Consider the following 16,222-nt stretch of genomic DNA (forward strand, 5'->3'; position numbering starts at 1 on the left):
CATAATTCAAAGTTTAGGTGAAGAACATAGTTTGGTCCTGACAGTTAAGTTTGTGGTAATGGCTCTGGCTATTCACTGTCTCTAGTCTGATTTTACTGATTTTATTTGTTGCCTTTTTACAATTAAACTGAGCTTTTTCCTCCTTAAAAAAAAAAAAAAAAGGTCTGTGGCGGTGGGAAATTAGAATGTGCTGACACATGGAAGACAAGGAAGCAAATTGGTGGCAATATGAGATAATTTGCAATCAACTGGAAGGAACTGGTCTCAGAGTAACCAGAGTCTTTAAAAAAGCCTGAGAAAGAAAGTACTTTTATTTTCCTTAATGTTTGTAGGGAAACTTGCAAAATGCTGAAAGCAGTAAAGTCCTTACAGCAAACTGTCATATGATCATAAAATAGTCTCTTACACAATGTATTGATACTGATTTACACAAAGTCGCTCAGGAGGGCAAATGCTTTCTTCAGCAAATGATTTTTCGAGGACAATATACCTCCCTTCTCCTTTTATTTTACTCATCACCTTCAGAGAATTCTGGCTAGTACCTAATATAATTAAAGTATATAGCTTATTATTCCTCAGAGGAGAGTCTACTCTGTTTGGAGAGAAATGGTAACCAGGATCTAAGACTGAAATACTTATGAGAGATGAGAAATGCCATTGAACACTGCATAGAACTGAAGAGAGAAAGTCAGAAGAGGACAAATTTGATGCATAATAGCAATTTTTAAGTAGTTTCCTGAGAAGCTGCCTTATTTTTTGAAACTTAAGAAATCAGAAGTATTAATGAACTGTGCCTGCACCATATTGAAGCATCCTTTCCAACATATCACCTCTGAAAATATACTGCTGTAATGTTAGAACAGTAAATGAAAAAGCAACTGATACAGAAATTAAAACACATCAACTTGTCCTGCAAAAGTTAAATTATTACTGGTTTTATGTGTGGTGCCATAGACCACATAGGTCATGTATTTAATTTTCTTCTGACAGCTTGGATTGAGTAGTTTGGTTTGTTCTCTAACAATGTGTTTGCTATAGAAAATATTTCATTCTACTGAGTTGACATACTGTCAAGAAATAAAAGGTCTTGGCTTGCACAATACGTGTAAAGCTGTGCTCAAAGTGGTAGATACTGACCTGTCACGTGGTAACTGGAACCTCAATGTCACGTAAGTAAATGAATCTATATATAAACAAAGATATATAGTCTACTCTTACTATGAAAGGATTAAGCCTTGCTTATTAAAACGGTTTTAGTGCCTGTGACAAAGACCAAAGATGAAAAATTAAACATTTTTGTGAATACTGTGGCTTTAGGCCAGACTTTTCAAACATTGTATAAATAAGCCTAATTTTGAAAGTAAGGCACCAGCAATGTATGCACATGACCTGTAGTCAAACTCTTGAAATACTACTGGTAAAACAGAATTATATAGGCTGTGCTCTAAGAATTCATAATAACAGTAGTGTAACCAGTGGAGGATTATCAAGAGTCAGTGATATGATTGTATTGCACACACTTAAGTCTTATTTCTTATTGTCAGAACTAATATTAAAGTCATACTTCCATTATCCTTCCTAGTACAGATGTGTCAAACATAGTAGAGTATGGACATATGCCAAACTGGATAGAATACATTCTCAGATTTTTTTTCTTAACGTAATAGGCTAAAACTAGCAATATGAAAAGTGTCCCAATCATTGGCATTAGGTGAGGATAACATATAAATTTTACAATTACTTGAAGAAAATTATTTTTACAATGAGGATGGTGGAACACTGGCACAGGTTGCCCAGAGAGGTGGTAGATGCCTCATCCCTGGAGACATTCAAGGCCAGGCTGGACAGGGCTCTGAGCAACCTGATCTAGTTGAAGATGTCCCTGCTTGTTGCAGGGGAGTTAGACTAGATGAGCTTTGAAGGTCTCTTCCAAGCAAACTATTCTATGAATCTATGATAAAAATTGACAAGCTACTCAAACTTGCTATGGTGCTTGCTAAAAACTTTTTAACTCTTACCATGTAGTGAGTCCAAAGTATTGAGAAGGCACATAATTCTCAGTATTTGGGCATTTTTTGTGTCTGCCACTATTCTATATGTATATAAGCAAGCAATAATTTATTTTTTGATGTTCATAACTAATGAAGAGTTGATATCAGGCCTCCCTGCAAAGTTGTTATGGATTTCCTATAACAGTAGTAATTCCGTTTCTGGAGTTATCTTGAGGCAGAATAGCTTTGCCTTGCTGTGCTCTGTCTGACTGACTTTATCTACATTTTCATTAATTCAAAAGGTGACAGAGAACTATCAGAATTGAAAGACACGTTTCTAATTGATAGTTAATTGATCTTGATCCAAAACCAGAAGAAAAAACAAAGGCTGCCAACTGAGTGGTCCTTTTTTGATCTCCTAACATAGGAGCCAATATAGTCTCTTTTTGTAGGTAATTACAGATATGTCTCGGATGGTATAGTGCCAGAAAACATTCCAAGTTTCAGCATTCTCTGAACTGTCCTGTGCAATTCATCTCTCTGCAGCACTTTGTGCAGTTTTCAGGAGAGTTTTGTGCTGGGAAAACTAGCAGGTCACTTAGGCCATTTGTATCAAGTGTTTTTGCTTTATTCAGTGCTTGTTGAAACCTTATCACAGGGTGTCAAACTCATTTTCACTGGCGGCACATCAGCCTCACGGTTGCCTTCAAAGGGCCGAATGTAATTTTAGGACTGTATAAATGCAGGAGTAGAAGCTACTCCTTATCATGTTGTCTTGGGGTCATGATGACCTTTATTGAAATTACTAGTTTTACTATTGACTTAGAATGGAATCAGAATTATTTTCTTTGATCTGGTTCCAAATTTAAAATATTTTTTGCATTTATTGTATTGATTAATGTTTGCCTAAAACAAATGAACAAATTCAGTATTGAAATCAGCACCATGTGAATCCCTTACCTGTAGAGTACAGTGTGTGTGATAGAAGAGAGCTCTCTAAAGCATGCATATCATAGTGATCCACCTCCAAGTGTCCCCAGTCCAGAGATTCAATAGTTTGCTCCATTGAATGTCTTTTCTTTAACATTATTCTATGACATCCCTGTCAGCTACAAGCATGACCTTCTGCAGTCATGCTGCTACTGCAGGCAACTGTTTAAAACTCTGTACTTGAACCCCAGAATACAAGAAGTGGCGCCCTGTTCCACCAAAATCCTTTTCCCACCTCCCAGTTCCACAATGCTTTATAACGATTCTGTGTCAGTAATCCTATAAATGTGGGGAAATACATCACTGAGTTAGCAACTCTTCCTTTCACAAAAGTAGATGTTTACTTGGTGACCCGTAGTTAATAATTACATTGGTTAGAACAGAACCAATATATTAGTCTTAGCTAAATTTGGGTCTTTAGGGCTAAAAGAATGTGCATATAGCTTACCTAACTGTATATGATTTGGTTGCTTCATAAAGTATTACTTTTAATAGCGTGTCTATTTGACTACCTCATCTACATACTGCTTGCCAAATGTCACCACTGAGACTACCACTGACATGCATATCCTTGGGCAGATTTAAATAGCTGCCTTTATTTTAATTAACCTGTCAGAGAAAGCTTGTTTGTTTTCAACACTTAAAATTAAGCTTGGCCTAAAGTCTGAATTTAGCCCTGCATCCATGGTAAATGTGAAGACCAATCACTTTACTAAGTGTTTTGAAATGCTCTCACAATTGAAGAGATAAGAGGAAATGCAGACCACAAACTAGCAGATCTGAGTAAGAAGCTTCCAATTTATACTGTTGCTTTTCTGATTATAACTGCTTCTAAGCAGCTAATCTTTTCCCTTTGAAATTTCTTCCAAGCTAGAATCACTGAATGGCAAACTTCTCTATTCTGCACTTTTTAAAAATTAAATAAACTATTTTTGAACAATGAGAGTGACAGGGAAAAGTTTACTAGGCAAAGAGATTGTAATATATCTTTAAATAAAGTATGTCTAAATTGTTCTGCTCTTGTAAGTGTTGCATTTTAGCTTTACTGTCTTTTATGAACACTGATTAAATTTCTACTTGAAGTTCATGTTTGAGACTGGAAAAGCTTTCCAGAAGAATTTGGAATAGGAAGGATTAGCTGATTGTTTAAGGGACTCTGCAATGAATTGTCTGCAGTAATAACTGAATTAACCAGGGGTCCATTTAAATTCTGTGTTACTGTTACAAACAAGTGACACAATACACAGGTGCCTGGACAGCCAGGATAAGATCAATTTTGTCTAACTGCCTAAAAGAAGTCAACGTTTTTGTTTAACATAACAGATTAGGTTCTTTGTATTGGGCAGCAGACACCTCTAAGGGACCCTTCATCCTATAGTGTATTTTACAATGAGATTAATAATCATTTGGAACGGGGGGCTGTTTTTATTATAAGTCTAGCTTTTAAACCATTAAATTACATTGTAGTAATTCCATCCCAAATTGAAAACAAAATCTTGTTTTCATGCAAACCAATGGTTTCAAATTTGAATTTTCATGTTTTAAAAAATATGTTTATATCACTTATGACTAAAATTATTAATCACTGTAAATTCTTGTAGAGTAGTTGTCCTAGATGCAATCAAGTCAGAATTAAAACAGTAATTTTTGAATAGTATGAATTGTACCATTCATTTCGATGGTTATGTTGTTTTGGTAGACCTGTGCTGAAACCTGAAACTGTCACTATAGGTATCAGCCCTACTAACTGTTCCATGTCTAATTCTTTTAGAGAAAAACTCAGCTAGTAACTTTATTCTTCATCTCAAGCAGCTTTAGTGTTGTCTCTTTCATGTAGCTGCCACATTTCCCAGCCACTCTCTGACTGCTTTACAGAATTATATATAAGTAACAAATACCCATGTCCTGAAAGCATGATGGTAGTATAAATTAATTTTACACTTAACTTTTTTTGTAGTAGATTGCAATCCTTATTTTATAAGGTAAAATAATATATTTCATTAGAGAGCTGCAGAATGCAAGGCTTGAGAAATACGCTAGGTCATGAGTTTAACATGCCTATGGAAGTGCTTTGTAACTATTTAATTAAAAAAAAAAAAGTCTAATCACTTTTAGCGCATGAGTTATATTCAGCTTGTAAACTCCTTATTATTCATACACAGAAGGATGTGTCCAATGATTAAGACTCCAAGGATTTGGTTGATAGAATAATCTGCATTTCTAAAGGAAAAATAAGCAGAAGGGCACTTAATTCTTTAAAAGAAAAGTTGTGATGCACGTCAGAGCATAAAACTGACTCATAGTTTTAAAAACAATATCTGCAACTTGCTTGTCTGTTGGTTGGTTGGTTCACTCTTGTATCTGTAATGTACAGTCTTGATCTAATAATTGCTAATTATGCAGTTGTTTATCAGCTCATTTGAAACATCCTGAAATTCAGTCTAGCTCAGCAAATTGCTGTGCTTAAGGCATTTTTATATTCTAGGAAATTATAATATCCCCAGAAGGTGAAGAATTAATAATAAAAATCCTCTTTTGTAGAAGATTATCATTGCAGAGCAAATGGAGCAGATCTTCCCTATCTTGGTGCATTTAATATTCTCATTTTTTTCTATGAAAGTTTGATGGAAAGACTATGTGGGGATCACTGTTTTATTAACTTGTTAAGAGACAAATTTACTGAACCAGTGCAGCATATTGATTTCAGTGTCTGCTATATGGAAAAGCAGACATAGTAATGGATGACTTCTAGACATTTCAATATGGAAACTAGCTCATTCTTTAGATGTTTGTGATCTTGATTTATTTGTTTAGGCTGGCATTAAGGAGTTAGTGATTAAAATTACAAGGATGCTTTCTTGTTTATTACCTAAGAAATTTTTCCTGCTTTCCAAATGATTTCTTCCTAATATGCCTGCCCTTATTGAATCCTTTGTAAAGGATTACAGAAGCAAATCCACACTTTGTCTCATTCTAATGGAAACAATATTCTGGCCGTAGATTTCAGGTTTGATAGGCGGTAAACAGAAATTAGAACAATACATGCAGCACATTTTTGACCAGTTATTGAGGATTATTCAACTGATAAAGCATGCAACCATCTCTGGACTGGGAGAGCTTAATATATTTCTTAAAATCCATCATCTAATACAGACGGCCAGATCTAATTATCTTAGTAGTTACAAACATACAAAGGCAAATATCATACCTAAGACATTTAACAAGAAGCAGAAATGTAGCTGTCACAATAAATTGAGTTGCTATCTTTTAGGTACTTTTCTTGAAGTCTCTCAAGTCCATAAACATACCTGTCTTCCAAGGATTTTGCCTTACATTTTCAGGGGGAGGGCAGGGCGGGGGAGGGGAAATATTGCTTCTTAATCTAGAAGTCCAATACTGGTTTTATTTCTATTATTTCTTTTGGCATTGCATGATTCAAGTATCAGATTAAAAAAAAATATCTCAGAGAGTATGCAGACATCTGTGGTCCTTCACCTTACAGAGTGCAGACAAGGGCTGAAATCATAGCAACACAATTCAGAAACTAACCTGCATATATCTGCGCTCTTATAATATTTTTGGACATAGAAATGTTTGTACATTTATTTCTCAGTTGACTATGTTGATCTCTTAGGAGTCATAGACTGATTTCTACTAAGAAATCTTAATAATCTAGGCAAAGAGCCTTTGTATTAGCAGCATTAAGACTATACAGTTAAGTGATTTACAGGAATTAATTATGCATTTCTTTTGATTAAGCCATCAAAAATATATTCTGGATATTTTTATCAGGCCTGACCTTAGAAACTGAAATATTTTACTTCTGTAACGTATGTGTTATGCCTTCTTTTTTATTAAAAGGCTCAGGATAGAGGAAAAAGGTTTCTATGATGCATTTTGTGCAGAAATGGTTTACTGCGCTAGGTGAAGAATCTGTACCACAGCTAGTTGAAGTTTTTATCCTAAGTTTCAAAAATATGAATAATTACTCCAGAAATAGGAAAAAATGTGGCATTTCCAAGCCAGTAAAATTTACTTCTGACAAATTTAGATCAATAAGTATTATTTTTGTATATATTATCAGCAAAGGAGTTTTGGAAGTAGCAGACTTGTATATTCTTGTGTATATACAGTGACCTACTTCATAGATGTAGACAGAATTGTGTCTGTAAAAGTATGTAAAGTGGGTCTGTAATGTAAAAAACATAGTTTAAAATAGTCTTATTGAGGGAAGCATTGAAGCAGCATCTTTTACATAAGCTCTCAGATATACTAAGGCAGTAACAGTTATCGGGCAATCTCAAAGCATTTCACAAAGGCAACAAAGTATTTTTTCTGTTCTAAAAAATAGAAGGATGACATTCAGAGACTGATTTTTACAAAGCATCAAGAATTGTAGTTGCTCATAAACACAAAAATCAGACACAAAGGTCCTCCCTGAGACTTAAGGAGATACCTGTCTTGACATAAGTGAAAGCCCTTGCAAAATTAAATGAACCGTAGCTCTGTACGTGTTGTTGAAGCCAAAAGAAGTTGCCCAGGGACCTCCAACAATTCAGTGGCAGAGCTGGCAAAGGCATTCCTGCCTCTTGGTTCCTTATGCCAGGTCCTTGCCTCTTGACCACCACTTCATCAATGCATTGCCTGAAATGTGAAACCATCATTGTTTTTCCTGTATCAACATTAAAATAACATGCAAGGAGAACTGAACATGAAGAGGTGGCTCATTTGAGGAATGCTGACAAGATGTGCTGGACTCAAGTGAGCCAGAAGCACTTTATGACATGTTCAGAACTTGGAGACTGAATTACAGTTTTAGTAATCATCAGCTCCCCTTCTTTGTCACTTATCTGTTTAATATATTGCATAGCAGAGACTTATGGTACAAGTTTTATAAGCCTGCAATAAAAATATAACAACTGTTGTATTAAATTATTTAAGTAGTAAACTGTTATAAAAAGCAGAAAAAGTTATATCTACATGGAGCTAGAAAAAAATATTATGATGAAGTATAAAATACATTGTGCTGAATACTACAGAATTTTTGCCCAGTTTAGCATATTGTAAATCTTCACTTGGCCTTAAGAGTGGAAGTGCAAGTAGATTGTTCTAAAGGATTGTGGCAAGAGGCTTAAGAAAAATGAAGTTAAATTAGATTTATAATTTAAAAACAAATCAGCAAAAATGTGACAGCAAACAAAAAATGTCTAAAATGTGAGAGAAGAATAACAGCCAAGTGAAGGATCAATTAATTTTAAACTTCCAGATTCCTCCTGAGAGAAAGCTAGAATTCTGTTGGAATAAATAACCAACTTCTATATTTTAAGCAAGTAGATTATTATTTTATTCTTTTGTGCTATGCTTCATTAAAACGAAATGTGCCACTAACTTTGAATCTGGCAGTATTGATGTTTGTAGCATTTCAAAGTGCTAGATTTACCTAGATCAGTTACTAAAATTACAAACTGAAACATTTGCAGGAGGACACAAAATATACTTAGCATGAAGTTCTGAATATACATTATAAGATCCAGTTAGTTTTCCTTTCTCATGCCTCTTTGCTCTTGGTAAGTCAAAAATGCAATATTATTATTATTAATACTAATAATAGTAGACCTTTAGCGTCTCCATATTTCACCTTCTTGACTTACCAGATTTTTTAGGGCTTTAATGACTCCGAATGTTCTTGTGGAAGGTTGTCAATGAGTTTCCTTTGCCCTGCAAAGTGATTTGGCAAAAATTCAGCTAGGCTGAGCATAATTTATTGCCTTCCTTTCTACCAACATGTGCTTTCTGCAAAAGCAAAAAAGAGGTGATGGCCTGATTCTTCTTAGCAGTGGTGTAATTGAAAAAGTACCCTGAAAGATAAGCCCTTTTTTTTTTCTTAAAAAAAAAAAAAAACAAAAACAAAAACAAACTACTCATTCAGCTAATGTAGTGTAGAAAATACTGGTAAGACCACTCCAGTGGTTCCAGGAGAGAAGTGTCTCTCTACAAACAGATGCTGACGGCTTCCTACAGCCTGTCTGTCCTTCTCACGGCTGTCTTCTGCAATGCAGCGGGTATGATATTCCCTGACAAGTTAAGGCCCATGGCATAAAGTATCAGTGTTGACCAAAGAGAGGGCTGTGTGGGCATCTTTGCTTTCCTTTAAAACTGACATCTCTTCTTGAACAATTTATTTCCCTCTAGCAGTGCTACAACATTGTTAAAACCAGATCTCATACCTCAGATCACATCTTTAAAACAGAAGGAGGCACGAGGATAAATCAAAAGGATGTTTTGCTGTGCCTTATAGGTTGGCCTTCTGTTTGTGGGAAAGATAAAGGTCACCCTTCCATCACTTGCACTTCATGTTTCTTACAAGTGGTTAAAGTATCACATCCCTTCTCTTTCTGAGCATTTTCAGTTTCATTAATCCAGTACCTCTTTGACATAACGTAGATTTTGGTGGAGATGTGGCTTAAGGCTCCAGAAGCAGAAATTCCTGTTGAAAGAGCCTAAAGCCTACAGGTAATTTTCAAGTAACCTGTAAACCACCCCAGCAGTTGATGTTGGTGGAAGAACAGCAGAGGTCTCCAAGCAGCGAAGTGGTTTGACAACACGTGCAGCAATGCTTTTCTGGGACAGAGATTTTAGCTTCCAGAGATCCAAACACAGTGCGAGCAAAAGGATGATTCCACTCTTGACCACTGTGTTGTTTGTACATGTGCCCACTGTGGTGTGTTTTTGAGAGGAAGAAGAGGTGGGTCGTAATTTGAGCTCAGTTGTTGGCTTTTCCATAGATTACATTAGCCAGTCATGCAATTCTGGTAGTTTTCTGACTTAGTTTCTTACCTGTGCTACTTTCCTTTTTCAGCTCACTATTTTTTGTGTTGATGGTAAACTCTTTGTGGTAGATCTTTTCTGTTATTTAGTGTTTATTCAGTGCCTGATAAAATGGCACATAAGTCTTGCTGAAGGCTTTTATAAATTCTGCTGTTAATAAATTTAAGTTAGAGAAAAAATCACTTGCAGCTCACATCACTATGTAGCCAAGTTTCAGACCCTTTTTCTTTCATTTTGCTGTTGGTTGACACAGTTGAATGACTCTCCCAGTCTCCTGTTCCCAAATCTATAACAAAGTATGAGCTCATATCATTACACAGGAAGCAATTAGCACCAAGATTTATTTGTCATCCTTGGAGGCCTTGAAGAGGAACAAAAGATTTTCATCTCTCTCCTTTTCTTCCTTGATTGTAGGGAATAAGAAGGTACTGATATCTTTGGTCTCCACAATACAGGATAAAAATCCAATTAATGTAAATCTGCCAGATCAAGGAGAGTTAGTTGTGTGGCTACTGAGAGCCTAAAGATTCATCAGCAGCCTCCAGCAGCACAATTTGCCCATTAGAACAGAAGCCGGGGTTTCTTCCATCTCTACAGGTCTACCCTAATTTTTAGCTTGTTCCAGCTAATTTTGCAGAAGTTGTCAGATGTTGAGCTGGCAACCAGTCACTGGAGGGGTTCCACAGAGATCCATCTTAGGGCCACCACTCTTCAATGTCTTTATAAATGACTCTGACACAGGACTTGAGGGAATACTAAGTAAGTTCGCTGATGACACAGAATTGGGAGGAGCTGTTGACACTCTTGAGGGCAGAGAGGTCCTGCAGAGGAACCTGGACAAACTGGAGAACTGGGCAATCACCAACCACATGAAGTTTAACAAGGGCAAGGGCCGGGTTTTGCACCTGGGACATGGCAGCCCTGGGTGTACATACAGACTGGCAGGCGAGATGCTGGAGAGCAGCTCTGCAGAGAAGGATCTGGGGGTTCTAGTCAACGGCAAGTTGAACATGAGCCAACAGTGTGCTCTGGCAGCCAAGAGGGCCAACCGTGCCCTGGGTGCATCAAGCACAGCATTGCCAGCCGGGAGAGGGAGGTGATTGTCCTGCTCTGCTCTGCACTGGTGCGGACTCACCTGGAGCACTGTGTGCAGTTCTGGGCAACACAGAATAAAAAAGACATAAGCTTACCAGAGAGTGTCAAGAAGAGGGCTACTAAGCTGGTGAACTTTTGGAAGGGAAGCCATATGAGGAGCGGCTACAGTCACTTGGTTTGTTCAGCCTGGAGGAGACTGAGGGGAAACCTCATCATGGTCTATGGTTTCCTCACAAGGGGAGGAGGAGGGGCAGGTGCTGATCTCTTCTCTCTGGCAACCGATGACAGAACCTGAGGGAATGTCAGGAAGATGTGCCAGGGGAGGTTTAGGTTGGGCATCAGGAAAAGGTTCTTCACCCAGAGGGTGCTGGAGCACTGGAACAGGCTCCCCAGGGAGGTGTCATGGCCCTGAGCCTGACAGTGTTCAAGAAGAGACTGGACAATGTCCTCAGACACATGGTGTGAACTGTGGGGTTGTCCTGTGCAGGGACAGGAGTTGGACACAATGGTCCTTTTGGGTCCCTTCCAACTCAGGACATTCTGTGATTCTATGTTATCTACTGTGCATGCTCCTCAGCAGGTGTAAACTAGCATAGCTACAATTTACAGAAGCTGAGAATCTGGCCTAGAAACTGAAAACAATTATTCCATCAATATTATTTTAAATGATCACAGCTTAACTTGACATAAAGCAAGGACTATATCATCTTCTTTGTAGCCTATCTAAAGATGCTTGCCATGAAGTACTTTAGAAACCCTTTATATTATTTGTAGACTAAATTATCCAATCGGCAGATGTATGTTGTGTTTACTGGTTATAAAAACATCTCTTCATGATCAGGCCTTTTGAATGCAGTGTGTCCAATCAGATAGTTCTTCAACCCATGAGTTTTAGTGGACTTGAATAAACCAACAAATGTGGAAGCTGTACCAAAGATATAATTTGGGGATGTCAAAGCACTTAACAAACATTGTTACAACCAAGTCCATGTGTAACCACTGAAGGACATATTTGCTTCAGTATGTCTCATGACAGCTTCTTAAAAAATATACTTAAGTGAATTTAACACTTGTGAAAGGTGCCAGATTGACAGGCCCTGGAGATAAAAGTTCTTGAATTACCAGCAGGCACAGCTGAGCTTCCCACACACATTGCCCCACCAGTGTCCCCAACCGTACCTGGAAGGCACAGCCACCAACTGTCCATCATTTTGCAAATCTGTGCCATCTCATGCTCTTGGACTATGGGCCAAGAGTCAGTAGCTGTAATGTGACCTAAGGGTGAAAAGGCAAGTTTCATAATTACTGCACAGGTGCTGTTGCAGTTGATCATTTTCACACTGAGTTTTCAATTAATCTGAAAATAAAAATCAAGGAAGTACACATTTATCTGATTTTGCATCCAACAAAAAACCTATGTGTGAACCTCTAGTGAATCCTGCAGTTTTCTCTGTTTGCATAAGCACGTTCAGGTGACTATATAAGCAAAAATGTGCCTGCAAGTACTGTGAAGTGCATTCTCAGATGCGTCTTGAAAAAACAAAAATTGGTCCTTACTGCTTCATATGTTTATAATAATCTGTCTCCATTCATAACTCATCCCTGTTTGGTGTCATTACAGCCCATCCTCCCCAGAGATTCTGAACACAGCTGCGCACAAGTTCAATAAACATCCACCCCTGGAAGAGACTGGGTCGTTATAGGGTTGACAGCACACAGGGAAAACAGGCTTGTGATCTTTGCACTCTGTCATGGTTTTAGAAAAAGCACAAGTTCTTCCTTGAGTGATTGTACTCAGAAGATTCAGCCCTCCATTCTCTTTGAAATTATATTTAGACCTCACTGTGAGTACTGGAAGGGCATGCTTAAGTGTTTCTTTATTTAGTGCAGAAGGTTAATGACATTTCAAACGTAAGTCTACATTTATAACCTTGTATAGGCCAATTCTCAACCTATATGTAGGACATGGCTGAAAACAGAACACTGGAAAACACAAAACAATAAGTTTTCGTGCCCTACTATTTTCTAAACCATAGCCAGCAGCTTGAAAGAATTATTATGGAAGGTAAATCTCAATTAATTCTTTCTACTGAGAAACAGCCATAACTAATGTGCAGAGAAGCTCAGCAACATTTGTTTGTCTTTAAAAAAGTCACATTTCTTTCTGCAACTTGCTGTTGATGTGCATGATAACACACCTAAATTGACTGGTACTGTGTGTACTTTGGAAGGTAACTTCTGTATATCCAGAAAGAGTTAGGTGGTGTAATTGCCTTAGGGATGGCATTTGGGATTGAAATTGGAATATTTATAAATTTCAGTATAAAACCTCATTTGATAATTATGATTGCCTGATTTGCTTACTTCCTCATCATTTGTCACCCTGTGCAGCCCTAGGAAGAGTCCATACCAGCTTTCAAACTTTAGATTTCAAAACTTGGAAGGAAGTTCAGGAGAGAATATATACTCGGGAGAGGATCTTTTAAGATGATAGTATACATGAGTTCTCCTTAAATACCTTGCCTCATCTAGCCTCAGTTCTCATGTGCAGGTGCTCTGCTGGAGAGAAAAAGAGATGGACCATTTTAGGTCATCTTATCTTTTACAGGTCTGTTATCTTTAGTACGTGGTTTCATGTTTTGTCTAGCTTAGTTTCAAATGTCCAATGTAGCTGGGTTAGGTTTTGGTTTGGGCTGTTTTTTTCTGTCTGCTGGTGTTTGCATTTTATTACACAGTTCCTAATTTATTAGCATGTTATACATTCAGCTTCAATCTGCTCTTTATTACCCACAAGTAGTGCTAAGTCTTTTTTCATCAACCAGCTTTCTAAGATTTTTGAGCTAGTAGCTGGCCTTTTGCTTACAGAAAGGCAAAAGGCTTTTCTTGTCTGCTAATAAGAGGAGAGGAGGGAAATGCCAGGGACCTTCTCTTACAAAGTGACAATATTTGTATACCTCTCCCAGAAAAATGTAGAGGAAGGGAAATAGATGTTTACCTGTTTTTCCAAAGATATACAGTATACTTGGGCACCACTGAAAACATTATTTAGAGGCAAAGGCTTCCTCGTGTTTACCTACGGTGTTCTGAAGCTCCCTGGATGTGTCTCAGTTCATTAGTTTGAAAACTCTTTATAGATGTGAAGTATTATTTTTAATTTTGTTTAGAAATGGTCAGAAATTAGTATTCCATATTAGGGAAGGAAAGAAGAGAGTTTCTTTCACGACTCAGTTAAACAGAAGGTTTAAGAAGAATAGAAAGGGGTTGGTTCATTCCCATCTTCATGTAACTTGAATTACAGGGTTTAGTAAGTGAAATGGATCACAAGCTAAACCCTGCAGAGTCCAGAAAGCTCTAATTAACGCCCACAGTGAGTAACTTTTCAGAAATTGGTCTTTAATCAAACTTTGCTCTGAAAACAAAACAAGGTATCGTGGCAGCTTGATGAAAGAGATGCATTGCCAAGGCTGACAGGCCCACAATCAAACCAGCACTAAAAATAACTGTTTTGTCTGCTAATTTTCTTTCAGATGCTAAAAAATACATTAGTTACAGTCTAAAAAAACTTCCACAGTTACTCAGCCAAGTGACTCAGCTCTAGAAAAGTGAGGTTCCTGTAAATGTTAATGCCCATCCTGATTGTCAGCGGCCCTCTTTTCTTTCCACACCCTCTCATCAAAGCAGAGGAAGAGCTGAGAGGTTGGTGAGGCTGGGAGGAGAAGAGGCAAGTTCTGGATTCCTTCAGAGCAGGTCATTTGAGGCCAGCGGTCCCCCTCCTCTTGCTGCTGGTGGTGCAGAGCACAGGCATCCTCAGGGGCTAAGTACTTTGGATTAAGATAAACCAATCACTCATCTTTCTTGTATCTCCCGTAAACAGTAAGGTCCATGACTGCTACCTTGCACACTCCCAGCTTCTCCTCACTGATTCTTAGAGCAGGAGTTATCAGTAAGGCATGCAGGGAAACACAGCTCATTTTCTTCTTCCTCTGCTCTGCTGTAGAAAGAGTTGCTCCGACTCCTGTGGGTACCCATCCAAGCCTACAGCAGCTTTCATTATGTTTTCACTGTATCCTGTGTAAAAACATTGCTAGAACTGTTTTTTTCAGGTTCAGGATAGATTCCAAAGGGACAAGAAGTTCACTGCACAAACAGGACTAGCAGTAAAATATAATAAAACTCTTCATTGCAGATTGTCTCAGTACAAGAAAGACATGGACCTGTTGGAGAAGGGCCACCAAGATGATCAGAGGGATGGAACACCTTTTCTATGAGGACAGGCTGAGAGAGTTGAGGTTGTTCAGCCTGGAGGAGGACCTGGGGAGACTTCATTGTAGCCTTTCAGTACCTAAAGGGGCTTATAAGAAAGATGAGGACGAACTTCTTAGTAGGGCCTGTAGTGACAGGACAGGGTTTTACTCTGAAGGAGGGGAGATTGAGACTGGATATAAGGAAGAAGAAGAGCGTGGTGAAACAGTGGCACAGGTTGCCCAGAGAGGTGGTAGATGCCCCATGCCTGGAGACATTCAAGGCCAGGCTGGACAGGGCTCTGAGCAACCTGATCTAGTTGAAGATGTCCCTGCTCATTGCAGGAGCGGTGGAGTATTATAGATAACATTTGAAGATCCCTTCCAACCCAAACTAGTCAATAATTATATGAATTCATTTGGTGAATAGTCTGCTGGATGAAGTGTTACCCTGTTTTGTATATATCTGTGCCTACATCCCACAGTATTTTATGACCAAAACAGCAGAGTCCTATCAGTCTGGATCCTAATAAACATATCCTTCACATAAAATGTTGCAGTCATCTGAAATGGTTCTTTGGTATTAGGGAAAAGCCGAAAGAGGATAGCTGACTCTGGCTTTAGTGTTTCCAGTCCAGGCTGTATTTTTACCTGTTATGTGCTTACTTGAAAAAGACATTTTCACTGTTGGAACTAAACCTAGTTTGGTGTGAGAAGCAAGAAGACTTTCAGTATAGATGGGTCCATAAGTGCAAGGCAAACTTAAATGAAATCAGACAAATCATTGAGGATACAATTTTATAAAAGAATTGTTTGCAAATCAGACTTGTGCAGATCTGAGTGGCTGTTTTGGCACCTGACCAGGCATGTGCTTGTAGAGACCTGTGTTCCAAATGCAACTGCAACTCCCTCTGTAATTTCTTTTTTGTTTGGTTGGTTTTTTAATTTTGAGGTATGTATAGTTTACATATAGGCCAGAAAAAGTAATTTTTTTTTTAATTATGCCAGTTAGTTTTTAATTTTTTAAACAAATGTTACTATGTATTTACCATGCAACAGGAAAGCTCATTCATCAAC

At 37.9% G+C, this 16,222-nt stretch overlaps 1 protein-coding gene across 7 annotated transcripts in view; it reads left to right on the forward strand.

The window, feature by feature from the left end:
• Positions 1-16,222, forward strand: part of DPH6 (diphthamine biosynthesis 6) — a 205,680-nt gene that overhangs the window by 183,635 nt on the left and 5,823 nt on the right. The window lies entirely within an intron of this gene.

This window comes from Patagioenas fasciata, chromosome 5, assembly GCF_037038585.1.
Source record: "Patagioenas fasciata isolate bPatFas1 chromosome 5, bPatFas1.hap1, whole genome shotgun sequence".
NCBI lineage: Eukaryota > Metazoa > Chordata > Aves > Columbiformes > Columbidae > Patagioenas > Patagioenas fasciata.